Genomic DNA, 24,605 nt, shown 5'->3' with positions numbered 1-24,605 from the left:
AGGAAGTTCAACCATCCGCCTGGAGGTAAAACTAGCAAGGGAGAATGCTTCAAATGTAAGTCAACTGGCCACTGGGCCCAAAAGTGTCAAAAAGAACCCCCCGGTCCGTGCCCAGTCTGCAAACAAACAGGTCATTGGAAGTGGGACTATCCCCAGTTCCGAAGGGGAAGGGGGGCTCCTGCTCCTGAGATGGCCATGCCGGACGACTGAGGTGGCCCAGGAATTCTGGCGGCTCCCCCCAGCAAGATGTCTATCTCCATTGGGGAGCCCTAGGTGGTCCTTGACGTGGTAGGTAAGAAAATCAGTTTTTTAAATTGATACGGGAACCACTTACTCTGTCCTGATCTCTCACACTGCGCCTCTTTCCTCCAAAAGCTGTACCATGACTGGTGTTGACAGAAAGCCTTGCACCCATTTCTTCACTGGGTCTCTCACTTGCCAGTTTGAACAGCGTTTGATCTCACATGGCTTTTTAGTTGTGCCTGAGTGTCCTACCCCACTACTGGGGAGAGACCTTCTGGGCTCCCTTGGAGCCATATTATGGTTAGGAGGCCCCGAGCAGCCCCTTTTCTTGTCTCTGACTAAGACAAATCAGCTGGAAGAACAACGGCCTATTCCCAGCCATATTCTACACGCAGTAAACCCTGCAGTTTGGGACAAGGGAATCCCTGGGAAGGCTATAAACATCCAACCTGTAAAAATTAGCCTTAAGCCAGAAGTCGCTTATCCTAACAAGAGACAGTAAGTACCCCATAAAGTTGGAAGCAAAAAAAGGTTTGCAACCCCTCATACATAAATTCTTAAAACATGGCCTCTTACTGCCCTGTCAGTCTCCATGCAATACCCCTATTCTGCCAATTATTAAGCCAAATGGGGAATATCGAATGGTACAAGACCTTAGAGCAGTAAATGATGCAATGGTCCCTCTATACCCCTTTGTAGCCAATCCTTATAATATATTAGTCCAGGTTCCTGGAGATGCCAAATGGTTTACTGTGCTTGACCTCAGGATGCCTTCTTCTGCATCCCAGTTCATCCCTCATCTCAGTATCTTTTTTTCTTCAAGTGGACTAAGCCCCACTTGGGCCAAATGCAAAAATATACCTGCACAGTATTGCCTCAGGGGTTTTGGGACAGCCCACACTTGTTCACCCAGGCCCTAGGAAAAGAACTAAGGGAAATACATCTAAAAGAAGGGGCCATTCTACAGTATGTAGATGACATATTAATATGTAGTCCCACCATGGAAGCCTCAGATCAGAATACTAATGAAGACTTTAATTTCCATGGCTCCCGGGGCTACGGGATCTCCCAGGAAAAAGCACGAATCTCAAAGAAACAAATTAAATATCTAGGATATATTATAAACCCTGGAAGTAGACAGTTATCTCCAGATAGAAAACAAGCTATATTAGGCTTAAGTGCCCCCAAGACATAAAAACATCGTACTTTCTTAGGCGTGGCAGGATTTTGCAGAATTTGGATTCCAGGATTCAGACTAATGGCTAAGCCTCTATATGAAGTCACTAAAGGCCCAGGTACAGAACCATTACTTTGGACTGGGGAAAAAGAAAAGGCTTTTAATAATATCAAACAGGCCCTCACCAGAGCTCCTGCTCTGGGTGTCCCCAATTTAAAAAAACCATTTATCTTGTACGTAGCTGAAAAACAGGGGGCAGCTCTGGGGGTCCTTGTGCAAAAGCTAGGAGAAGTTCCTCAGCCTACAGGTTATTTTCCAAACAACTAGATTCCGTGGCCCAAGGTTTGCCTGGCTGCCTCCAGGCACTAGCTGCCACTGCTTTATCAGTGGAAGAAGCTAACAAGCTTACCTTTGGACAGCCACTGGAAGTCCAGACCCCTCATCAAGTACAAGGGATTCTGGAGATTAAAGGCCACCACTGGCTAACTGGAGGCTGCCTTTCTAAGTAGCAGGCTTTACTCCTTGACTCCCCAGAGCTAACCCTCAAAACTTGCCATACCCTCAACCCGGCTACATTGATGCCCGCTGAAAGCCCAGAACTAACACATTCCTGCCTTGAAACCATTGACCAGGTTTATGCCTGTAGGACTGATCTAACAGACCAGGCCGTAGACAACCCTGAGGAAGAATGGTTTACTGATGGCAGTATTTTTGTTAAAGATGGAATCAGTAGGACGGGGTATGCTATTGTGAGCACTCATAGTGTTATAGAAACAAAACCTTTGCCACCTAACACGTCAGTCCAGAGTGCTGAGCTAATAGCCCTAACTTGAGCCTTAACCTTAGGGGAAGGAAAAATTATAAATACATGCACAGACTCAAAATATGCCTTCCTTGCTTTACATGTCCATGCAGCTATCTGGAAAGAAAGAGGACTTTTAAATGCAAAAAATTCCCCTGTAAAATATGGGGCTGAGATTTCACATCTCATAGCAGCAGTTCAAAACCCAAAACAAGTCTAGGTTCCCTGGCCAAGATGGTATTTGACAAGCGATTGACCCTTGATTATCTATTGGCAGAACAAGGAGAGGTATGTGCAATTGCCAATACTTCTTGTTGCACATATGTCAACACCCCTTTCCAGGTAGAAACAAACATTGAGAAAATTCGACAACAGTTTCAGCAGGCAATTAACCACTATTCCTCGCTATTCAAGATGGGTGGGGAGGGACTTCCCTGGTGGCGCAGTGGTTAAGAATCCGCCTGCCAATGCAGGGGACATGGGTTCAAGCCGTGGTCTGGGAAGATCCCACAGGCCACGGAGCAACTAAGCCTGTATGCCACAACTACTGAGCCTGCGCTCTACAGCCCACGAACCACAACTACTGAGCCCGCGCACCGCAACTACTGAAGCCTGCATGCCTAGAGCCCATGCTCCGCAACAAGAGAAGCCACCCCAATAAGCCCGCGCACCGCAGCGAGGAATAGCCCCTGCAAGCCACAACTAGAGAAAGCCCGCGCGCAGCAACAAAGACCCAACGCTGCCAAAAAAAAAATGGGTGGGGAAATTGAAAACTGGTTCTCTGATTTGTTCTCTTGGATCTCACAAGGTATAAAAAACTTTCTGGCAGGAGGTTTTTATTTTCTCATAACCCTTTTCTTTTCAGTCATACTGATTTATGCTATATTTCGTCTAGTACTCTGTTGTCTTCCCTACTGTTGTAAACCTGTGACTAAGACTTTTTGGTCCAAGAAGGAGACCTGAGACCAATAGGTCCAGACCTTCCATTCCAAAAATAGAGAAACATGTTAAACTTTAACCCCGAGATTAACAAAAATATACATCCAAGGAGAATGGCTTCTTGTCAGGGGCAACATTGCCTTCCCTGTCTTGTCAACAGTTAAGGAAGCCCAGAGTTAACCTGGTTCCTTTCATTTCTAGGACCTTTAATGGCTATTGTTGTTCATCTTCTTTTTTTAGCCCTTGTTTGTTTAACCTTTTGGTTAAGTTTGTGTCTTCTAGGCTCCAACAGTTTGAAGTACGGCTCACGATGGCTCAAGGAATTCAACCCATTCCAGCGGAGAGTGGCTCAGGTCCCTACAGGTCCTTGCAACAGTCAGCAAGGGACTTCTACACCTCTAGGGTAGGCTAGGGTCTGCAGCCCCTGTCCAGCAGGAAGAAGTTTCAGAAGAAGAGGCCTTCGGCCCCTTACCCTTTAAGGGTGTAGAGTCTCTCGGGGGGAATGAGACAGGCTGTGACCTGGGACACTTTGCTGCAGTGCTGCAATGCTTGCACCTGGACAAACCTCTCCTCCAGCAACAAAATACAAAGAAACTATATGGTATTAAAATTAACTGCGTGCACGCACAGTTGGGGCAAATTATGGACAAAAAGCCCAAAAAACCCAATGACCACTTCTGAAGAGCCGGGAGCAAAAACAGGGTGTCGGGAGCAAAAGCAGGTACTGAGCATGCCCCTTGCACTCAACACCACCATAGGGGTGGGCAAAACACCTAAGCCACCCCTCTGGCCTGACCCCCCGGACACACCGCTACCCTCACCCCGTCTAAGGAACCAGCTCACCCCTCCCTTGGGGAGCCAGCAAGGGAAACTGTTACCTGTTCTCGCTCCCCGCTGCTGCAGCAAGGGCCCCAATAAAGCCTTGCCTGAATTTCCTGTCTGGCCTCTAGTCAATTTCTATTGACTGGGGAAGGTCAAGAACCCTGGTAGGTATCACAGTGGTTAGCACTCCGGACTTTCCCTGCCAAGGGCGCGGTTTCCATCCCTGGTCTGGAAACTAAGATCCCACAAGCCACTTAGTGCAGCCAAAAATAAAAACAAACAAATAAATAAATTAAATTAAAAAAATTTTTTTTTAAATGGCCAAAGCACTGACCCTCCTTTCTGTGTCCCTGAAAGCAGGAAATAAATCTTTCATATAAAAGGTGCACTCGGGACTTCCCTGGTGGCACAGTGGTTGGGAATCCACCTGCAGGGGACACAGGTTCAAGCCCTGGTCCTGGAAGAACCCACATGCTGTGGAGCAACTGAGCCCGTGCGCCACAACTACCGAAACCTGCGCACCCTAGGGCCCGTGTGCCGCAACTACTGAGCCTGCGTGCTGCAACTACTGAAGCCCGCGAGCCTAGAGCCTGTGCTCCGCAACAAGAGAAGCCACCACAATGAGAACCCCGTGCACCACAATGAAGAGTAGCCCCCACTCACCGCAACAAAGACCCAACGCAGCCAAAAATAAATAAAATTAATTAAAAAAAAAAAAGATTCTTAAAAGGTGCACTCCCTGCATCTGGTGGTAGAAGGACAGACACCCTTATTATCAGAGATAGGGAATTCAAGCTGCGAAGCTTATATAAACAAACCATGCTACTTCTTTAATTTATTATCCCAAGCCCAAACTCCACTTAGATTGTTTACTAGTTGAGTGCCCAAAACCTAAGTTCCTTTGTCGTGTCAATTACTCACAAACTTATAGTTTCTCTGTCTGAAAAATACAAAAGCTACCTGCTTTGGCAACTTCTTAGGTTCCATTTCTATGAAATTGATCTCGTGTGGCCTTCGCTGGCAGTGGCTTCAAGCAGGATCTCAGTTCCCGGACCAGAGATTGAAGCCAGGCTTTGACAGTGAGAGCACTGAATCCTAAGCACTAGACCACGAGGGCCAGTGGCTAGTGACAAGGCTCTAGCTTGTCTGCTTTGTAGAAATGAATTTCAACAGAGAGACAGAAAGTACAGAAACAAATGAAGTGTTTTATTAGGAGGAAAAAAAAAGAGTACTTGTGAATAGACACACAGGAGCGGGCTCAGAAAGAGAGTAGCACCTTCATGGTAGTTTAAATCACTTATATGGGGCATTTCTTCCAGGTTTCCTCTGGCCAATCATCTTGCTTTGCTTGGCTCTGAGTCCGTATTTGGTATAACTCAGGGTCCTTCCCTGTGTGCGCGCACATCTCTTAGCCAAGATGGGTTCCAGCGCAGAGGCCTGCGGGAAGGTTGACACCACCTATTATGGGGTGGCGCCCCCCCTCCCTTTTTGGCCCCCCGAGGAGCCTTTCTGCACATGTGTAGTCGGGAAGGTCTCCTTGACCTCAAGAATGAGAAGTATGTGGTCTCCTTATCTTTTATCTGGGCGGGACTCAGCTCCGCTCTGCCCCTGCCTTCATCTGTATCTTGGAGTATCTGTCCACAGGGAACAGACTCCTGCTGCTCAGCTGTTGACGCAAGTTCGTGTGCCGACGCACAGTGAGGCCAAAGAAACTGAAACATCGGAGTTTGGAGCAGAAAAAGGTTTATTGCGAGGCCATGCAAGGAGATGAGGTGGCTCATGCCCTAAAAAGCCCTGAGCTCCCCAAAGGGTTTGGGCAAAGCAGTTTTAAAAGCCAGGTGAAGGAGGGGGTGTTGCAGGTTGTGATCAGCTTGTGCACAATTCTCTGATTGGCTGATGGTGAGGTAGCAGGGCGGTGTCACAGGGGTTAACATTATCAGTCCTTAGGCTCCAGGTGGCCTGGGGCTATGTGCTCATGGTTGTCAAGTAGTTAACATCTTCCATTTGTTGGAGAGGTGGGGTTTTTCACATATGCAAAACAACTCAGGAAATGTGTATCAAACACTATTATTTAGGTACTTCAGAGAGGAGCTAAAAGCAGAGAATATGGGGAAAGGCCTGTCCTCCCCCGCCAAAGGCCCCACGGGGTCCTGCTCGGTTACACAGCCAGGGGACCATCTATCTCCTGCCTCAAGATCTCCCAGCACATGAATTAAAATTTGTTTCTTTTTCTCCTGTTAATCTGCCTTGTGTCAATTTTATTATTAATCTAGCCTAAAGAACTCAAGAGGGATAAAAGTGGAAAATCCCGGTCTTTAACCCCCCTCCCAGCACTATCCCATCCTGAGAACCCCACCCTTGTGATCTATCTCCAATACTGTCACATTGAGGGTTAGGGCCTCAATATATGAATTTAGGGGACTACAGTTCAGTCCATAGCAATAGGAAGAGAAAGGAGTAGTTACGAGACGCAGTGTAATGTTGGGGAGGATCACTGCACAGGACCGTGGTCTTTGTAGTGACTCCAAACTGAGGCTTGGAAGGAAAGGTGATGGAGACTTTAAAAATACTCTGACTTCTGTCAACTGAAAAAAAAAAAAAGAAAAGCACAACCTAAAAGTTGAGAGTTAAGTTTTATTCAGCGGATGTTCTGAGGATGCCAAGCCTGAGGCAGCCTCTCAGATAGCCCTGAGGGACTGCTCCAAAGAGGTGAGGGAGGAGCCAGGATATATAGGAGTTTTGCAACAATAACCAGGTAGTGGGAACATCAAAAGATTACTATTAATTAAAGAAAACCAGACATCTCAAGTTAATGAATTTAGTACTTTTCTACGTATGGGAAGATGCAAGTCTGGGCTCACTGAAATCAGTCCTTTGCTATGCACCACAGCTACCTGGGTCCAGTATCCGTTTCTTTCCCATCCTGAGCCCCGTCAGGGTGCACCATTGGGGGTGGCTGCATTGGCTGACGGCTTGGCAGCGGGCAGCCTGTCTGTCTCCCTCCTGAGTTCCCTCAGGACTCACCGTCGGGGGGTAGTGGCTGATGGCTTGATGGCCCAGCATCCTTTGTTTGCTGATCAGGCCGGCAACCTTTTTCTTTCACATCTCTCTCCTCTCCTTTCTGAACTCCTTCCTTTGGCTGTACCCACCTGGATCCCGAGGGCAGGAAAGAGCAAGAAATGCTGGTTGTGGAGGTCAGCCTCAGGCACAGAGATCAGGGGAGAAAGGTATAGAGGGAATGTGGAAGGGCAGAGAATTTTCAGCACAAATGTAATGTGAAAGAGAAAACTTCCAAAAATGTGCAACTCATAACGCACGGAACATATGCAAGGAGAAGTGTTAAAAAATAATTTTCAGAGAAAGGTAAAATCATGACTCGCGTAGTTATAACAAATGAACATGTGTTAAAGAACGTATTTGACTCCAAAGTCAGAGGGTAGCAGATAGGTGTTAAAATCTGTTCAAGGACAGAGTCAAAACAACACCTGAAGACGGGGAATAAAATGAATGAAATTTCCGATGAACGAAATTGAACGTTCAAGAATGGAATAGAGTTCACCGCCAGTCATAATGGTTAATGCGTTTTACTAGACATACACACAATAGTACATCACAAAGACAACTGGATTTGAAAGGAACCGGTTTCCCCTGGACGCCTAAATGTTCTCTATTCCACGCATTGAAAGCCGTTACAGTTCAAAAAAGGTGCTCAGGCTTCAGCAGGCCGCCAGACAGGTGCTCGGCAGGACAGAGGTTAAGCAGCCAGCCACGCGCGCACGGCCCCAACGGGCGGGGGCGGGTGGGAGAAGAGCGAGCGGTGGACGTCACTTCCCCCAGAGGGCGCCCGCCCTCTGGTAGGCTCGGCTGGACGGCGTGGGAGGAGGGAGGCGCGGAGTAGGGCGGGGCGTGGGCTGGAGGGGAGCGGTAATTCCCGTCGGCTTGACGGATGGGGCGTGTCGTATGTAGATATCCAGCGCAGGGGCTGCTGGTTCGTGATCTGGTGGTGAAAGACGACATGATCTCCCGTGGTGTGGGAGCGAATCGAGGGCTGTTGGTTGCAAGTGCATGGACGAGCTGTGTGGAAGGGGCAGGAAGGCTCGGGGCTGCGGGGAGGAAAGTGACCGTGTGTGTACAGTAGAAGGCGTATGAGGCTGTGGGAGGGGCGAAAGCAGTGAACTCATACTTACCTGGCAGGGGAGATACCATGATCACGAAGGTGGTTTTCCCAGGGCGAGGCTTATCCATTGCACTCCGGATGTGCTGACCCCTGCGATTTCCCCAAATGTGGGAAACTCGACTGCATAATTTGTGGTAGTGGGGGACTGCGTTCGCGCTTTCCCCTGATGTTTTTTGAAGTGTAAGAGTAGATTGGTGGGGGTTGCTGTGGGGTTCCTTTTCATTTTGTTTCTCGTGAGTTTTGGAAAGCAGTGTGCTCAGATTGTTTGTTGGCGGTTGCATCGTGGTGTCCCACCACCGAGAAATTTAGTGTGAGAACAGCGAAAACAGTCATGTAGTTATAATAACCGCAAGTTGCTCAGGTCGCGAGAAACGCGGTTGCTGACGCGGTTTTTGCGGTGGTGGCGTTGCGCGTAGCGTAGCTGAGGACCCAGCGTTCCTGTGCTGAGCAGAGCGACGCTTGCGCGCAATGCCTGTGTGAGACAGTGCTGTGATTGCTGAGTGCCGAGAGGTGGAGCTGTAGTACTCTCGGTTGTGTTCCGCGGCGTTGTTTTTTGTGCTGTGCGTAACGTTTCCCGTATGTAAACCACGCAGATTGCAACTGTGGACGGAGCTCAGGTCTCAGCGATCTTTGCAGAAACGTACCCGAAGAAAGAAGCAAGGCACCGCGTGATAACTAATTTTATCTGCTTGTGCGGTGAGGGACTGGAAACATACCTTTCTTACCCAGTTCCGCGTTTCATGCCTTTTCAGCCTGGACTTTGCTTCTGGCGTGATCACCTGCTTGGCTTGTAATCGTTGTTGCAGATTTTACTGTGTAACCGTCGTACTCATTCTTTTCTTCCACCCCAAGCGCTCTGTTTCTATTTCTCGATCCCTTTTCGTTTTTTTCTCTCCGCCTTTCCTGTCAGGCCTTGTCTTATTACTTACCTTCATAAACCAGAAACACCAGCTCTCTTTCAGCCTGCAGTTTGCGCCAGACCTGCCTCACTAGTAGCCTGGCAAGTTACGAAGTTTCCTTCACAACCGTTTTTGTTTCGTTAAATGGCCGCCGGAGTTGTACATAACATTTCTTTCTTCAGTCACAAGTAGTTTCAGCTTTTTTCCTATGGAACTACAGTTTAGAAGAAAACCCCAGGCTCAGCGGTGGCAGTTGTGGGCTTTTCGCAAACCCTTTTCCCCGGGTGTGGTGTTCCCTTGTCCCACTGTCACTTCTGATCCACGAAGTCCTGGCAAATAGAAAGTGCTGGCCCAAACAGGAAAGTTAGGACCATGGAAGGAAGGACTGTCGCTGCCTCGTGGCTACCTCGCGACGGCACTCATAGATCCGCTCAGGTCCAGAAGCCTCGGCGACCCGGAGGGGTGAGGGGTGAGGGGTGAGGGGTGAGGGGTGAGGGGTGAGGGGTGAGGGGTGAGGGGTGAGGGGTGAGGGGTGAGGGGTGGATACTTAAGGGTAGGTCCAAAGAAAGCTAACTAAAAAGCAGACGGTGCAGATCGAGTATAGATCATTGGAAGTAAAAGTAAAAAATAAAAGTGCTCTTCTCCCCAGCCGCGGGAGTTTTCCCTGTTACGGATGAGAAAACGGGTTTTGAGTTTTTAACAGATTTCCTTAGTCTCAAGGTTGTCCACGATATTATGCTCTGGATCCCTGATCGAGGAGTTTCTGACCAAAAGAAGCCGAACAATACCGTGACTAGGAACTGCTTGGATATTGGTTTCCAGGCCTATCAGACATACCGAGGTTATTACGAGGACATTGGGTTGCGTCTGGGGTTAAGAGCCCAACCTCGGGGGAGGGGGGAGGGGGGAGGGGGGGAGGGGGGAGGCGGGAGGCGGGAGGCGGGAGGCGGGAGGCGGGAGGGGCTCCTTTTCAGTCCTGGTGCCTTCTGTTTGAGCTTGGGCCAACTCCAATTTGCTAGGCCAATTTTGCAAGTGTCATATGAAAATAATATTTAGTACTTCGTGAACTTGTGTAGGTTAAATGAGATAACCTAATAATACGCCTAGCATAGTGTGTGGCTTATATTAAGTATGTCCTGACAGGAAGCAAAGATAAGCTTGTACTTCAGGCTTTTGTAACATTTGAATAAATTTTGTATTTGCGGATGTGACATCCATTCACAGAATAAATTCGTATTAAAGAAGAAAAGATTTTATATGGAATTTATGAAACATATAAACGGGACTTGTTTATAGCAGCTTTGTTCATAATAGTCCCCAAATTGGAAACAATGCAAAATGTCCGTCACGAGGTGAACGGATATAATTGTGATATATGCATTCAAAGGAATACTACTCTTGGATAAAATGAAACAAATTCCTGATACATGGCCACAATACGCATTACTCTCGAAAACATCATGCTGAGTGATGAAAAGAGTACATAGTCTGTGGTTCCATTTATGTGAATTTCTAGAACAGGCAAAACTGATCCATAGTGACAGGAACTAGATCACTGATTACCTGGGACAGGAAGTGGTAGGGGGATGCACGGCAGAGGACAGTTTGGAGTACTGGAAATGTTCCTTCTTCTTGAACAGGGTAGTGGTTATATTCATTTGTCAAAAGTCATCAAACTTGAAATGGATGCATTGTATTATTTTCAAATTACAACTCAAGAAATTTGATTTTAAAAAGTAATAAGAATCATTCCAAATTTTAATGTCTTAATTAAATTATTATCATTATTATTAGCCTTAGAGGGTTCTTTTAGAAAAGTCTCTCTCTTGTGGTAAACAATTTGATTGAAAGTTCAACAATTTCTTCATTTTTGTTTTTGTATCTTTTTCTTCCGTTAACTTTATGCACTATTAAATTGAATACTTTAAAATAAAAATAGAATCTATAAGAGCTCAATTTTATAAAAGCAAATTTATATATATATTGATATACCAAAATGACTCCATCAATATTTACCTACCTTAACAGACGTTAGTTTTGAATTTAAGATGCTTCAAATTTTTACATATTTGCATTTTCTGCATCATTTGAATTTTACATAATAAGCATATATAATTTTTGCAAAAATTAGAATAACTTAAAAATAGATTTGAAGAAAAATACGTAAAGATGTTAACAGTAGTTAATTCCAGGAGGTGGGACTATGGATGGCTGCTTATTTTCTTCTTTATATATATTTAACATTTTTAAATTTAAAGAAAATGAATGACCTGGAAGTGAAAGAACAGAATAGCTATGGAAGAGGTATGGGGTAGGTGAGAGGAAAAGATAAAGGGAAGGAAAAACCTAGCTCTGGCAGGAATTGTGTTTAAGTTGGAGGTGTGCGGGGAGCAGCTGTTGGGATAAGAAGGATGTTTGGGAGGCAGGTGGACCATGAGGATATTTAGGACAGTTTTATGCCCGTTACGTGACTCCTCCTTGGTGTTTTTTTCAAAAGAAATATACAGACTTAAATTTCTTGTCAAGCATCTTTACCATTTGTGTTCCTCTTTGATTGGGAGCATATCTTGTGGAGCCAGGCGGGCTTCCGTTCAAATTCCTGCTTTCAAATCCCACTCACTGACTGAGCGACGAGACAAGTTACTTAACCTTTCCATGCCTCAGTTTTCTCATATGGGAAGTGAGGATGATGATATGATATAGGCCTGTTGAAAGGATTAAATGAGTAAACCCATGTAAAACTTGTAGACTATGCCTGGGCACATGGCACTAACATGTAATCACTGAGTGTAAGCGCTTGTGTTTTGGGCACAGCACTGCATAAAGACTGGGTGGGATTTTATTTAAGTTACTGATACTTTTCAGTGGCTGTGGACCCTCCTAGAGAGAGTAAAGCAATCCTCTCTGACCAGCAGTAACCTCCTGGCCTGGGAGGATCCGCAAGTATATTAGCTCACGTGATCAGCTCATCAAAAGGGGAATAATGGTCCAATTCCTTGCTTCAAGAAGGCCCCAATTTTTTAAAAAAAGAAAAATTATGATTTTACAGTGGAAAACATTTCTACACATGACACAAGACCCAGAATTTTAAAAGTGATACATATGACTACATAAAAATTTATATTCAAAATACAAGCAATGAACTTTAAAAATATCACACATGTGATACAAAGTTACATATGCCCCAAAACTTGTTATGGGAAACAGTAGTCCCCTGATCCCATCCCACATTTCTTTTTGCCAGGGATAACCACTTTCTACTCACACAACCAACTGTTTGGCTATTTATCTCCTTATCTCTAAATAAATATTGAGACTCTGATTTTCCAGTTTCCCACCCCAGGCCCTGCAGACCGGCCTGCAGAGGGAAGAGTGGAGTTTGTGTGTTTCCCTACCCGCCAGTCGTCTCCAAGGCAGCCGCCAGGACTTCCACTCGCTTGCAAACCAACACAGCCCACCTCACCCCTCCAAACCCAACCGGCAAAGGGAACTTTGCAAGAACAAATGCCAGGCAAGCAGCTTGGCGATTTGGGGTGGAACCGGGTTCTCGGGCAGGTCGGTAAAGGGTGGGAGCGCTCCAGAGTGAGGCGCCGTGGTCGCCCAAACCCAGCGACTGCCCCCGCTGCAGTGCTCGCCCAGCTCCTCTCCCTTCCAGCCCCTTTCTCCCTTCTGTGTCATTCTCTCCTCTTTCCTGCTCTTTCCCGTCCTCGGATCTTTTCGCCGGCCTCACACCTTTCTCGTCACGTCCTCCAAAGACAGCTGTGTCAGTCGGTCCTTCGTAACCTCTGAAAGTTCCAAAATCTAAAACTCAGAGAGATGCTCCTTAGCACCTGGAAGAGGACATTTTAATTAGCTGTTCAAGTCCACCACAATCCTCATCCATACGTTTCTACCGAGCAGTAGAGGACAGAAGTGTTTCCATCCGGTCACGTCCTGGGGCGTCTTCTCGGTGGAGCAGAGTCGCGGCAGGACGAAGGGGCGCCCGCCGGTCCCGGAGTCGGAGCGGCTCCGGCTCGTCTCCCCTTCGGCCCCGGAGGAGCCGGGCCGGGCGGCCGTGGGTCAGGGACTTGGGGTCTCCTCAGACGCCGGAATCCGCGGCCGGGGCTCCCCTCTCTGGCTGAGCTTGGGACGAAAGGACGAGGTTTCCTGGAGTGAAGGTTCAAATCTTAGCCTAACAGCGGCTTTTCGTGTCCAACGGAGACTTAGGAGCGAGAAATTCTGAATAAAATCATAATAAACTGGGATAGGATCCATTAATATTCGGAATAATAGGGCACCTGAATACAATACAGTACTTCCCATCCAGGTCTGGAACCCTCGACCCGAAAGCTAAGACACTGTCACCCTGGCTGCTCAGCGACGTCACAGCCCCGCCCCGCGACCATGTACTCACAGGGACAACCGCGCAGTTAGTTACAAGACTTGCGGGGCGGAGCCCCCTCGCGGGGCAGGACTCAGTGGGCGCAGCCTCTGCCTTTCGCCCCCGAGACTCAGGGTGACCCGACGAGGGGGCGGCACTGGCTCGGTCGCTGCGCCCCTGGGCGGCGGGGCCGGGGCCTCCGATGGCCCGCGACGGGCAGAGTCGCCAGGGTCGAGCGGGGACGCCGCGGGCTCGTCCCCCCGCCTGCCCGCCACGTCCGCGTGGAGCGCGCGGACCGCGCCTCTCGGGGACGCGGGAGCGGGAAAGCACGTCCCATCTGAGGAGTAAAAAATCCCCTTCTTCTAACTAAACAGGAAGGTCCCACCGAGATTTGAACTCGGATCGCTGGATTCAGAGTCCAGAGTGCTCACCATTACACCATGGAACCTCCTCGATAGGTGCTTACTCTATGTCGCCGAAGATGGGTAAGTACTTATTTAGCCTCCATGCATCCCAGCGATAATGCCAAGGCATTTCTTCTCCGGTCCCGACAAGACTTGAATACGGTTGACCCGCGTGGGTGGTCATCCGTCTTGCTTTCTCTCTGCTCCTCTCCTTTGGTTGACTTCTCTCAGTTCACTTGCACCTCAGAAAATGAGGTAAAATCCACTTTGGGCTTCGGGCCAGGGAAGAGCCCCTGAAAGTCTCCATCATAAACCACATATTCTGCCTCAGTTTGCCAGAGTGTCCCATCCTGAGGTAAAATTTCTGCAAATAATAGTGTTACTTTCCTTTTCTTTGCCTTCACACTTTTCCCATTGCCCAGAGAGGGCAGACGATTGTCAGGGCAGGACTTGGGACTTCCTGGGTCCCTTGGCTACACAGCACCGATGACACTCCAAAGCTGCCACCACCTCCTATGTGTAATATATAAAGTGTGTCAGCAGTGGAGTGGGAATGGGAGGCAAGAGACCTCTCTGCAACGGTCCAGCCACCGCAGGGGGTCTTCCAGGTCCCGACGGAGAGGGCAAGGGACTGAATAGCACCTCGAGTATGGGGTCAGAAGGACCAAGACAACTGATGGTTGCTAGGCACGTTATTTAGAATTTACTGAATCTTACATAGACAGAAGAGGAACTCATTATTAGACAATAATCCCATGGAATTGCTTATCGTCTCAGTTCAGTCACTACCACTGACGTCAACACGTTTACAACAACTATCCTTGAACATTATCTTCCCTTAACCAGGCTCACACACAGCCCCCAGCCATAAGGAACAACCAGGACTCTCAGTTCCCTGAGGTCTCCTGGCTTGAGATAGCTTTGCTAATCTCTTTTACATTCCTCAGGCCTGGGGAAAAGAGTGCATTCCAAGGTAAGGGCTTTGCTTTTTGTGAGAGACATACTGTCTCCTCCAGGAGTTACCTCCGGCTAAGACTGCATGCTTCCCACACCTCTCCTTTTCTTCTTCATACACTTCTGATGAAGGGGGGCTAAGTTCTTCTTACAACCAATGTAGATTTGTTAGATTTACAGTGCAAGTAAAAATTAACGTTTACACCAAACACTGAGACAAACCAGGCCATGCTCACCTGGGGTGACTCAAAGTCAACGACATGCCGTGGAGACCACAAGGCAGGGCTCTGACACTTCGGCAGTCACAGACTCTTTCCTCAGAGCTTGGTCAAGTCAGTTTCATTCCAATTTCTTTATATGTCATGACCCAGAAATTGCACGGCTTAAAAAAAGTGTACACGTATCCAGGTACCCAAGAGCACTCATTGCTGGGTCATAGAGCATGTGTATCCAAGTTGTCTGACAGTGTATACAGTATTTATGTACACAAAATACCACCACACTAAATATTTACATGTGTAATAGGTATAAATCCACATTATGTCTCAAAATAATAATCTGCGTTATTTCATTTCCCCTTTACTTCTTCATTTTCTCCCAAAGCCATTTCTTCCCTTATCCAATACACAGAACAGAAAAATTCGCATTCAAACATAAAAGCTGTCGGCCAATAAACAGAGTCAGAAAGATGCCCAGTGTTGCTGAGAGACGTCCCAGGGACTGGACAAGAGTTGACTCAAGGGAGAAGGAGGCCCTTGTTACCAGGAGGAAGTTCACAGCACCGGGCTGAGGAGACGATGAAACTTCCTTCCGGAAAATCAAGAAGTTGAGCGGCAACAAACAACACGAAGCGCTCCTCCAGGAGAACTTCAAGATCAGTCAAGGTTTATGAGTGCAAGGACCAGAAGGGGACTCTGGCTGATACAGGAAGAAAAGAAATCCGTGGAAAGGACGTTGAGGGATCACAGAATGGCCGGGAGACCCGGAGAGCCGGGCTCTGACAAGGGGCAGAGAAATCCAATGAGGTTAGAACCGCGACGGGTGGAGGGGCGGTCTTTGAGGGACCAAAGCGTGCGTGTTGGGACTGAGAGCCCAAGGTGAGAGGTGGGGATGTGGTGATGGTGGGAGCTGCCGTGTGTCGGGGGCCAGTGAGCAGAACTACCCTGGGAAGGTAACTCTTCTTCCTCCTCCACCTCCTCCCGCTCCTCCAAGGCCTCTCCCCTCTCCCTCCCCCTCGCCCGCTCCCCCCTCCCTTTCTATTGCTCTCCCTCGCTCTCCTCTCCCCTCGTTCCTCGCTCGCTTTCTCCTCACCCCCTTGCGCCGCCCCTTCACCTTCCGATCCGTCCTCCTTCTTCTGTCGCTAGCGCTCCTCCTTCCTTGGCGCGTAAAGAATGCCACCAGACGTCGCACGGTCTGGGAGGTTTCCACAGTCTGCGAGGAAGATGTGGGAATATTTTCCACCATCGCGAGAAGCACGAATGCCTTTCTCTCTGGTCAGGACTCTTTGCGGGTCTTTGGGAGACTGAGTGAGGCGGCGCTCAAGTTGCTCTCGGCGAGGCGACGCAAGAGCGACCATCACCAGACCCCTGCCCTGGTGGAGCTCCCTTGAGGGACGCAGGAAACCGAAGAAGGACGCGGAGGACCCCACCGGCCCCAGAGGCCTCTCCAAAGGGTGGGCAAACGCTCATTTTCTCACCGCCGCAGGTTCTTCCCGTTTCCTCCAGCCCGCGCGTCGGTCCCGGTCCCGCAAGCAGAGAACTGGCGATGAAGGGCGGGCCGGCGACAGCGGAGCAAACCGGAAGAGCAATCACAGGAGCCCATGCTTTGATTCCGTTTACAGAAATTTCTAGAAGAAGCAAACTAATTTAAGGTGAAATAAATAAGGGTAGGGGTTGTCAAAAGAGTCAGAGGATCATGACCATAGTATTTATGATTTCACTGCTGGTAACGTTATTGACCCAGCAGTTACTAAACCCAGGCAACAACGGAATGAAGTAGAATGCTCTCATTGGTCCCATTTTACAGAAGAAAGAAGGGAGGCACAGAAACTTTATTTGTTCAAGGCCACGCAAGGGCAGAACCATTTTTACAACCCAGAGCTTGTGCGCCCGAGAGCACAGATGAGTTGGGTCTTTCTTCTCAGATGTGGGTATATCAGGATTTCTCAGCTGGAGGGGTGGGAAGAAGAGCAAGAAGGAGAGAGAGGGCAAGAGAGGGAGCGAGGGAGGGGTGGAAGCACAAATTCGTTTATTCTTCCCCTCCCCTCCCCTTCCTCCCTCCTTCCCTCCCTGTCCTCTTGCCTCCCGCTTTCTCTCCGACGCCAGCTCTTTCCCTCCTTCCCCACTCTCTAACAGGACAGAAACAAGGCTCATCTCTCTGGGATCCCCGCACCAGCCTCGTGGGAGATCTCAATGCCCACGTCCCCAAACCCGCCTTCCCCCGTCTTTTTTCGCTTCCCGCCGGTTCCCCGCTCCCAGGATCGACCCCACAGAACGCAGCCTGCTCAGCTGGGCGCGGGGAGCTGCACCGCGCAGACGGGGACCTGTAGGCCTTTCCGTTGCCCGCCACACGGGATGCTGCGAAATCAAATAACCAGAATAAAGGCTTTTAGAAAAGAAATGTTCACTTCGAAAACGTTTCCTTATTTCCATTCTCAGGGGTCTTCATGGGACCAAGGGCTAAAGACGACAGTGTATTCATCCAAGTGCTAAGAGCGTCCTGGTGAGTGCCAGACCCTGTTCTGGGCGTGGGGACGCAGGGGCGACCATCACGGCGACCGCTGCCGTTGTGGAAATCGCGTGATGGACACGGGAAACCAAAGCACCACACCGGCCCCCGGAGGCCTCTCGGAAGGGTGGGCAAACTCTCATTCAATGGGTGTCGGCGAGGAAACCGGAAGAGCCGTCATGGATGCCCACCGGGTGTTCAGCTATCCTTGGACCCCATTGGGTTCAGGCCCGGAGGGTCCCGGCCCGGGCTCCGGGTGTCTCCGGGGGCGCTGGCATCTGAGGCGGGTAAGGGGCAAGGCGGGGTCAGGCCATTCTGCTGCCCTTTTGGTTTCGGATAAGGCACCTAAGGCACCAGTTTCAAACAGGATAAAGAACATCATTCATCGCTCTAAATGGTCCGTTTTTCCGAGGCTTTGGAACTGGCACCGTTCTCCTGCGGGGCAGGCGGCACACCCTGGGAATTAGTAAGTGTCTCCTGCAAAGAGAGCCCAGAAAAGCCGCGTGCTGTTGTCTCTGTGGCGCAATCGGTTAGCGCGTTCGGCTGTTAACCGAAAGGTTGGTGGTTCGAGCCCACCCAGGGACGGTGGGAGAGTTTTGTTCGACTTTCGTTTTTTTTTCAGAACCCATTCAGGGTTTTCCGTGCTGAATACCATTCCAGGTGTTCCATGCTGATTATTACCTGTACATCGGCTCACACAAACTTTACCGAACTGCATTCGGGGTCCTATCCACCTCACGACTGCTGCCAGTCTTGGGCCACCCCGCCTTCCCAGCTCTATTGTCTATCGTCTCTACTGGACTCCATACTCGCCTAACTCACGACCTTCTGAAAGAGACCGAGGAATCCACAGTCTGGTGGGATAAAGTCTTTATTCTGCCAAAGTCTATAGACTTGAACAAGAAAGTTGTTTTTTATGTGCCTCAAATTTTTCATCTGTGAACGTTAGTACTTGTTCTGTGAATGATGTTATCAGTGAGCTCATCATCATAATTCTCCTCTGCATTGTTTCTGACAAAGGCATTTCTTCCATGGTTCTTTATTATTTGGTTTCATGGCTTCACGATGACGAATATGCTGCAACCATCATTATTGTACACACACCTCTGACCACTCGTGCAGGTGTTTCCATAGCGTAGAGAACTGCAAGTGCAAGTGCTACCTTTAGTGTTTCTATGCTTCTAATGTTGGTAAATCCTGCAAATTTGCCCTCCACAGAAGTGGGACTGAATCATATTCCATTTTATTTTCCAGTCTTTCAATGTCCCTTTCTTCATTTACTTGCCAACACAGCAATCTTTCTATACATCTCTCTTTGATAGTCTAACTAATAAAGGGAGCAGTGCCCTCCCGACATAACTAAGGGGAAGGACAACAGAGGGACGTTGTGGGCATTACACAGAGATATTCTATTGCATATGTTCGAAAGCTAAACATTCAATATTTTTAAAGTCCCCCAATAACTGTAATGGTTTTCTCTGCTGACCTAGTCAACAGGGTCCAGAGAAGACTGCCCAGAGTGACCTCTTTGACAACGTCCTGCCAAGCAACATATCCAAAGAGAAGAATCTCGCTGATCCCAGAGGTTTTTTTCCTTCTCCCCTTTCCTCTTCTATTTATAAGTTTTGGTTATACTTTTAATTTGATGAAAACAATCTAATGCCTGTCCTCCCTCCTATAAAATGGGGAATTCGCATGGGAATAAGTGTCTCTATATTATTCCTTGACACTTTTTTGTTTGTTTCTTTGTCTGTCTGTTTTGTGGCTGTGACTATAAACATTAGCCCATCTAAGACACCTCGTGGGAGCCAACAGAATCCTGCCCAGCACAGGTTCCTGCTTCAGACCTGGACCCTTAGAGCTATTGGCTCATGTTTGCTCTGTTCTGTTCAGTCTCATGTGAGATTGAACCGTGTGGTTCTCTTTCATACCGTGTGCTTACTGGACAGGTATTTTCTCTCTCTCTCTCTCTCCCTCTCATTTGTGCATCACTAATTTCTCCTCTCAGTGCGGGATTCTGGTTTTAATTTTAGGGAGTGAACTTCTGGGGATAATCCCTGTTGGGTGGTGGTTGACAGGGACCCATTCCCAGTTAGGTAGAAGATGACAGCTAATCCAGACCATGAGTCTTTTTTGTCTGATGCTTGTCCTGAGGATGCTGGTATTTCCTGGTATGTGACACCGCAGCAGTGAGAAGCTGTCCACCTCTTGTCTTTCCACTATTTGCTAAAAACCACGTGGGCCCAGGCAATCCTTGTCAATAACTGCAAAAGTGTAATACCTACAATAAGGACGATCTTAATATGCAATGGTTCCCTCATAAGGAACTCAACATTAATAAGGGGGATTATACAGGAAGAATATTGAATTTTTAGCACGGAATAGGCAGCTTTCTTTCATTGGTATACTCAAGTTTCTAAATAACTAAAAAAATTCAAACCAATGTCCCTTAGGGATTGCTTAAATCAGACTACAGAAAGCAGAGGAAAGACATTTATATCATTACAAACAAGCAACAAAGTCAGCAACATGAGCACTTGTGACAACCGTACAAATCAAGATTTAAACCTTCCAGAACTGTAAGCCAGTTCGGTCCTTAATAAAAATGGATGAGGAGCAATGACTTCATGCACAGATACATACCCTGGAGACTCAAAAGCGTATCACTTTCAGCAATGAGGGTCCTCTGAAGACCTAAACGTTGCTTAATTATTTCACTTTGTTTCCCTCACTGGCAAGTGTTATTAATACATATCATTGCCTCTGCTTTCACTTTAAATAATGCCCACCCGTTTGATGGCTTCTTTTCCCTTTTAAATCTATTTTTTCAGAAAGAAATCAATGTATTCTCTCTTCCTCTGGAGAGAATGGACAAATTAGGTCTCTAACAATTTAAAGGAGTCACTTCCCCAGTTAACTTCAGGAAAGTAATAATAACTTGTATAAATCTAAAATAAGAAGATTAAGAATTTCTGGGAAAATTGCTTTACTACTTATGCTTTCAATGTGGTATCTATATAAGGAAAAATTTTGTTGTTCAATTCGCGACAAGGAAAAATAACAGATTTAGCTATAGATTAAATTAATGGTCTTGATTACTTGGAACAACAACGACAAACAAGAAAGGATATTGATAACAAAGATGAATCTTAATACTTTTAAGAAATTTAAATAATTTATACATTGGATATATAATGGCATTTAAAATGTTTCTGTCATGTTGTGTTTTTTCTTTTTTTTGAGGTGACTCAGTAAAATTAGATTGGCTTAATAATTTTGCTGTAAAAATGACTGAATATATATATATATATATATATATATTTTTCAGATTACCTTGTAATATAGAAAATAATGATGGTATAGCATTCTAGTATATAAGTCTTGGCTTAATTATGGCTTGAAAATCTGAGTTAAGTTGGACTTCCTAAATTTCCTATACTGGTTGTACTAGTCAAATAAGCAAACATATCCAATAAGTATTTCAACTTCTAAAAATTTAAATTTATGTGTTGAAGTATATTAAATATACTTGTCAAGTACACTAAATATACTAATATCTTCAAAGAGGAATGAATATTTGTACTTCTAGAAACCAGACGACTCAATTATTCCACTTACAATTTTTGGTAAATATTTTTAGGCGTCATCTAATGTATGATTCCATATATACCAATATATGATTCCAACAGTCTCATGTTCCAATATGGGTCAGCCTAAATTACAAATTCAACACCTAGAGTTAATTTTAATCCTTTGACCAATATTAAATTGATTTAATTAACGAATCATCTTTGGTGGCCTGCAAATTCTCTCTGTCTTTGTCCTTCCCCTTTGCCCTAATTTCCTCATAGGTCGGCTGACAACAGCGCTTTCGTTGGGGAATGCTGTTGCTTTCGGGGTTCACATATATTTCTATATTTTGTAGGTTTGTGGCTGGTGCTGTGGCTATTCTTATGTGTTCCCTTGACAAAAGTTCAGTAGAGTGGCTTGTGTTTTCACTGCTCTGACACGTCAGAATCATAAACTTCATGCTGCGCACTGCACAGCTTCTGAAACCTTCTCAAAGCGCCTCCTTGCTTCTTGTTACACATTCACTTTTTGCATGGCACTTGCTTTTTATCACAGCAAGCACCAAAATCCAGCTTGGCAAAGACATGATATCATTGAAAAGAATGTAGAATAATCTAATGTTGGCATATTTTACTATGTAAATTACACCTCAATAAAGCTTACTTTTTTAAAAAAAAGGACAAACAAAACCAAATGTTGACAGGATGGAGAGCACTGGAAATTCTTATTCATTTCTGGAAAAGATATACAAAAGTTCCACAGGTTGGAAAAAAATTTGGCAGCATCCACTGAGGGTCATACATACACAGTTATATGCTGTGGCCCAGAAATCGTACTTTTAGCTGTGCTATACCTTTGACCTGTGCTCTCCAATATGATAGGTACAAGCCACATGTAGCTACTGAACACTTGAAAGTTGCTAGGGCCACAGGTTGTAATGATAATATTTTGACGTAATAAGTCTCCTAAAACATTCACATAGATGAAAATAGAAAATTCAAAATTCCTTGTGACAGGTTTGAAAACTAATAAAGGGAAACGTCACTCAAATGAAGTCGGGAGACCAGAAGTGGGAGCTCTCATGGGGTACCACTCAAGTTCAAAGACAGGAAGTATCGTCAATTACAAACCCAAACAGAAGAAGCATCAACAGCAAGAATCATCGATTACAGGCCCCAACAGAAAAACATATTCGTTGCATCTCCTGCAAGAATTCAGCAACTTGGCAATGAGAAACCATCATCACCCTGAACTTTCACTTTTCTTCAATGGACTTGGGTTCAAAACAACCTCCCTCAGCCTCCTCCTCTTTCTCTGTAAAGTAAGTTTCCTTCCTCTCCTTTGTTTGTGGGACTTGCCTATGGCTTTTGCTATAGCTTGCTTGTCCTGAATTGCAATTCTCCCGCTATTCCTGAATAAACCCTTTCTGCTGGAAAAAAACAAAAATCAAAAAAACCCCCAACTTTTATATATTTTTATTTTTATAAATTTTTAAAATTTATTTTGTTTATTTGTTTTTGGCTGCGTTGGGTCTTCGTTGCTGGGCGAGGGTTTTCTCTAGTTGCAGTGACTGGGGGCTACGCTTCATTGTGGTGGCTTCTCTTGTTGCGGAACATGGGCTCTAGGCGGGCAGGCGTCAGTAGTTGTGGCATGAGGGCTCAGTAGTTGTGGCTCACGGGCTCTAGAGAGTAGGCTCAGTAGTTGGGGCGCACGGGCTTAGTTGCTCCACAGCATGTGGGATCTTCCCGGAACAGGGCTCGACCCCGTGTCCCCTGCCTTGGCAGGCAGATTACTAACCAATGCGCAACCAGGGAAGCCCCCAAAAGTATTATTTTGAAAGTCAACACTGGCATTATTCTCTTGGAATGGGGTGCCCTAGGAAAATGTGTATGTCCACCAAAAGTCATAAAAAAATGTTCGTACCATTTCAGAATATCCTCAACTGGAAACAACTGAAATGTCCAACAGTAGAAAACTATGTCGAGTTATATTCTCACAAGGAATACACACAGAGACAAAGAACTACGTGAAAAATAGGATTAAATTTCATAGACATAATGGTGAGTGAAAGAAGTCAGACCCATGCCCCTCCATCCCCCCAAACCCAGTGCATGCCCTGTGATTCAATTTATGTGAAAGTAACAGGCAGAGAGGTTGGGAGGGGTATGTGTGTGATTACTCTGAGCTCTTGCATGGGAAGAGTCATGAGGAAGCCTTCTGTGGTCTGGTAATTTTCCATACCTTAGTTATTCAGGTTGCTTCAGCAGTTATTCAGGTTGGTGTACACTGGTAATGGTTTGGGAACGGTACACGCTTTGTACTTTATGCATATTATGCCTCATTTTTAAAAAGTTTAATGCCACTTGGTTATTGTTAAAGTGATGTTGATACTTTTTCTTCTGCTTTGTCCTGGGCTAGGAGGGAAAGTAAGTTCAAAGTAGTTACTGTGATATGTTTGCTGTCCTCAGATTTTTGGCTTCCCTTCACTATCGGATATCTGACTACTTACTCATGTGCTGCTCACAACCATTAACTTAAGCTGACATTCCACTGTTAATACTGTGTCAAAGAGAGAATCAAGTGTTCATGACCAAATCTGCTCTTTTAAGAATAAATAGGAGTCAAGGAAGGGGGTGGGGTATATGAAATTGAGAAATTCTGATGAGGAAAGTAGTTCAATTAGGCTTAACTCACAGGTGCCAAAGGGGGACACTGGCAGGTAGTACACAAAGAAAAGCCGCCACATGCATTTCACCACTGAACTCTCAAGAAGTTTTGAGCATCCACACATAGCCAAAAGCGTTTACCTGATTAGTTCGGAACTTCACTAGATTAACCCGTCCAGAGTAGCTGTTTGATGGCTTTCAGCTATCTGTTCCTCTAGGAAAGGGAAAACCCCCCTTTCTCAGGCTTTGTTTGTGTGTGCGTGTGTGTGTGTGTGTTTCCTCTCTTCTCTTTTCTGGCTCTTTTATAAATCCTGTCTTTGTTTAATGACAACATCCTAATAACCGTTTCCCATTTTTATTAGTAACCATGTGAGCTAACTCATTCAAAATCTCTTTACTACTTGAAGTAAGTCAGAAAGAGAAAAACAAATATCGTATATTAACGCATATCTGTGGAACCTAGAAAAATGGTTCAGATGACCCGGCTTGCAGGGCAGAAAGAGAGACACAGATGTCGAGAACAAACATATGGACCCCAACGGGGGGAAAGCGGCAGAGGGGTTGGTGGTGGTGGGATGCGTTGGGAGATTGGGATTGACATATATACACTAATATATATAAAATAAGTATTAAGAACCTGCTGTATAAAAAAATTTTTTAAAAGTCAAAAAATAATCTCTTTACTACTAATGTTGAAGTATGATTTTCATATTCACATCTGTATACACTATGTTGGTAGCTTTGAAATCTATTCTTGGGTGGAGACTGCCATGGAAAGGGAAAGTTTAGGCCTTAAATGGTTGGAAGATAGGTCCTTCTTAGTCTTTAAATAGACAGTTTCCAGTTAGTATGTGTTTAACAAACT

At 46.3% G+C, this 24,605-nt stretch overlaps 3 non-coding genes across 3 annotated transcripts; 2 read left to right on the top strand and 1 right to left on the bottom strand.

The window, feature by feature from the left end:
• Positions 1 to 8,162: 8,162 nt before the first annotated feature.
• On the top strand, positions 8,163 to 8,326 carry LOC133089216 (U1 spliceosomal RNA). Its single transcript, XR_009700601.1, has one exon. It is a non-coding gene; the product is annotated as a U1 spliceosomal RNA (small nuclear RNA).
• A 5,469-nt stretch (positions 8,327 to 13,795) lies between these two features.
• Positions 13,796 to 13,867, bottom strand: TRNAQ-CUG (transfer RNA glutamine (anticodon CUG)). The gene has a single exon. It is a non-coding gene; the product is annotated as a tRNA-Gln (tRNA).
• Positions 13,868 to 18,015: 4,148 nt separating this feature from the next.
• On the top strand, positions 18,016 to 18,089 carry TRNAN-GUU (transfer RNA asparagine (anticodon GUU)). Its single transcript has one exon. It is a non-coding gene; the product is annotated as a tRNA-Asn (tRNA).
• Positions 18,090 to 24,605: the final 6,516 nt, after the last annotated feature.

The sequence above is a fragment of the Eubalaena glacialis genome, chromosome 3, assembly GCF_028564815.1.
Source record: "Eubalaena glacialis isolate mEubGla1 chromosome 3, mEubGla1.1.hap2.+ XY, whole genome shotgun sequence".
Taxonomy (NCBI): Eukaryota; Metazoa; Chordata; class Mammalia; order Artiodactyla; family Balaenidae; genus Eubalaena; species Eubalaena glacialis.
Note: the sequence above shows the minus strand (reverse complement) of the source record. Positions and strands in the feature narration are given on the sequence as shown.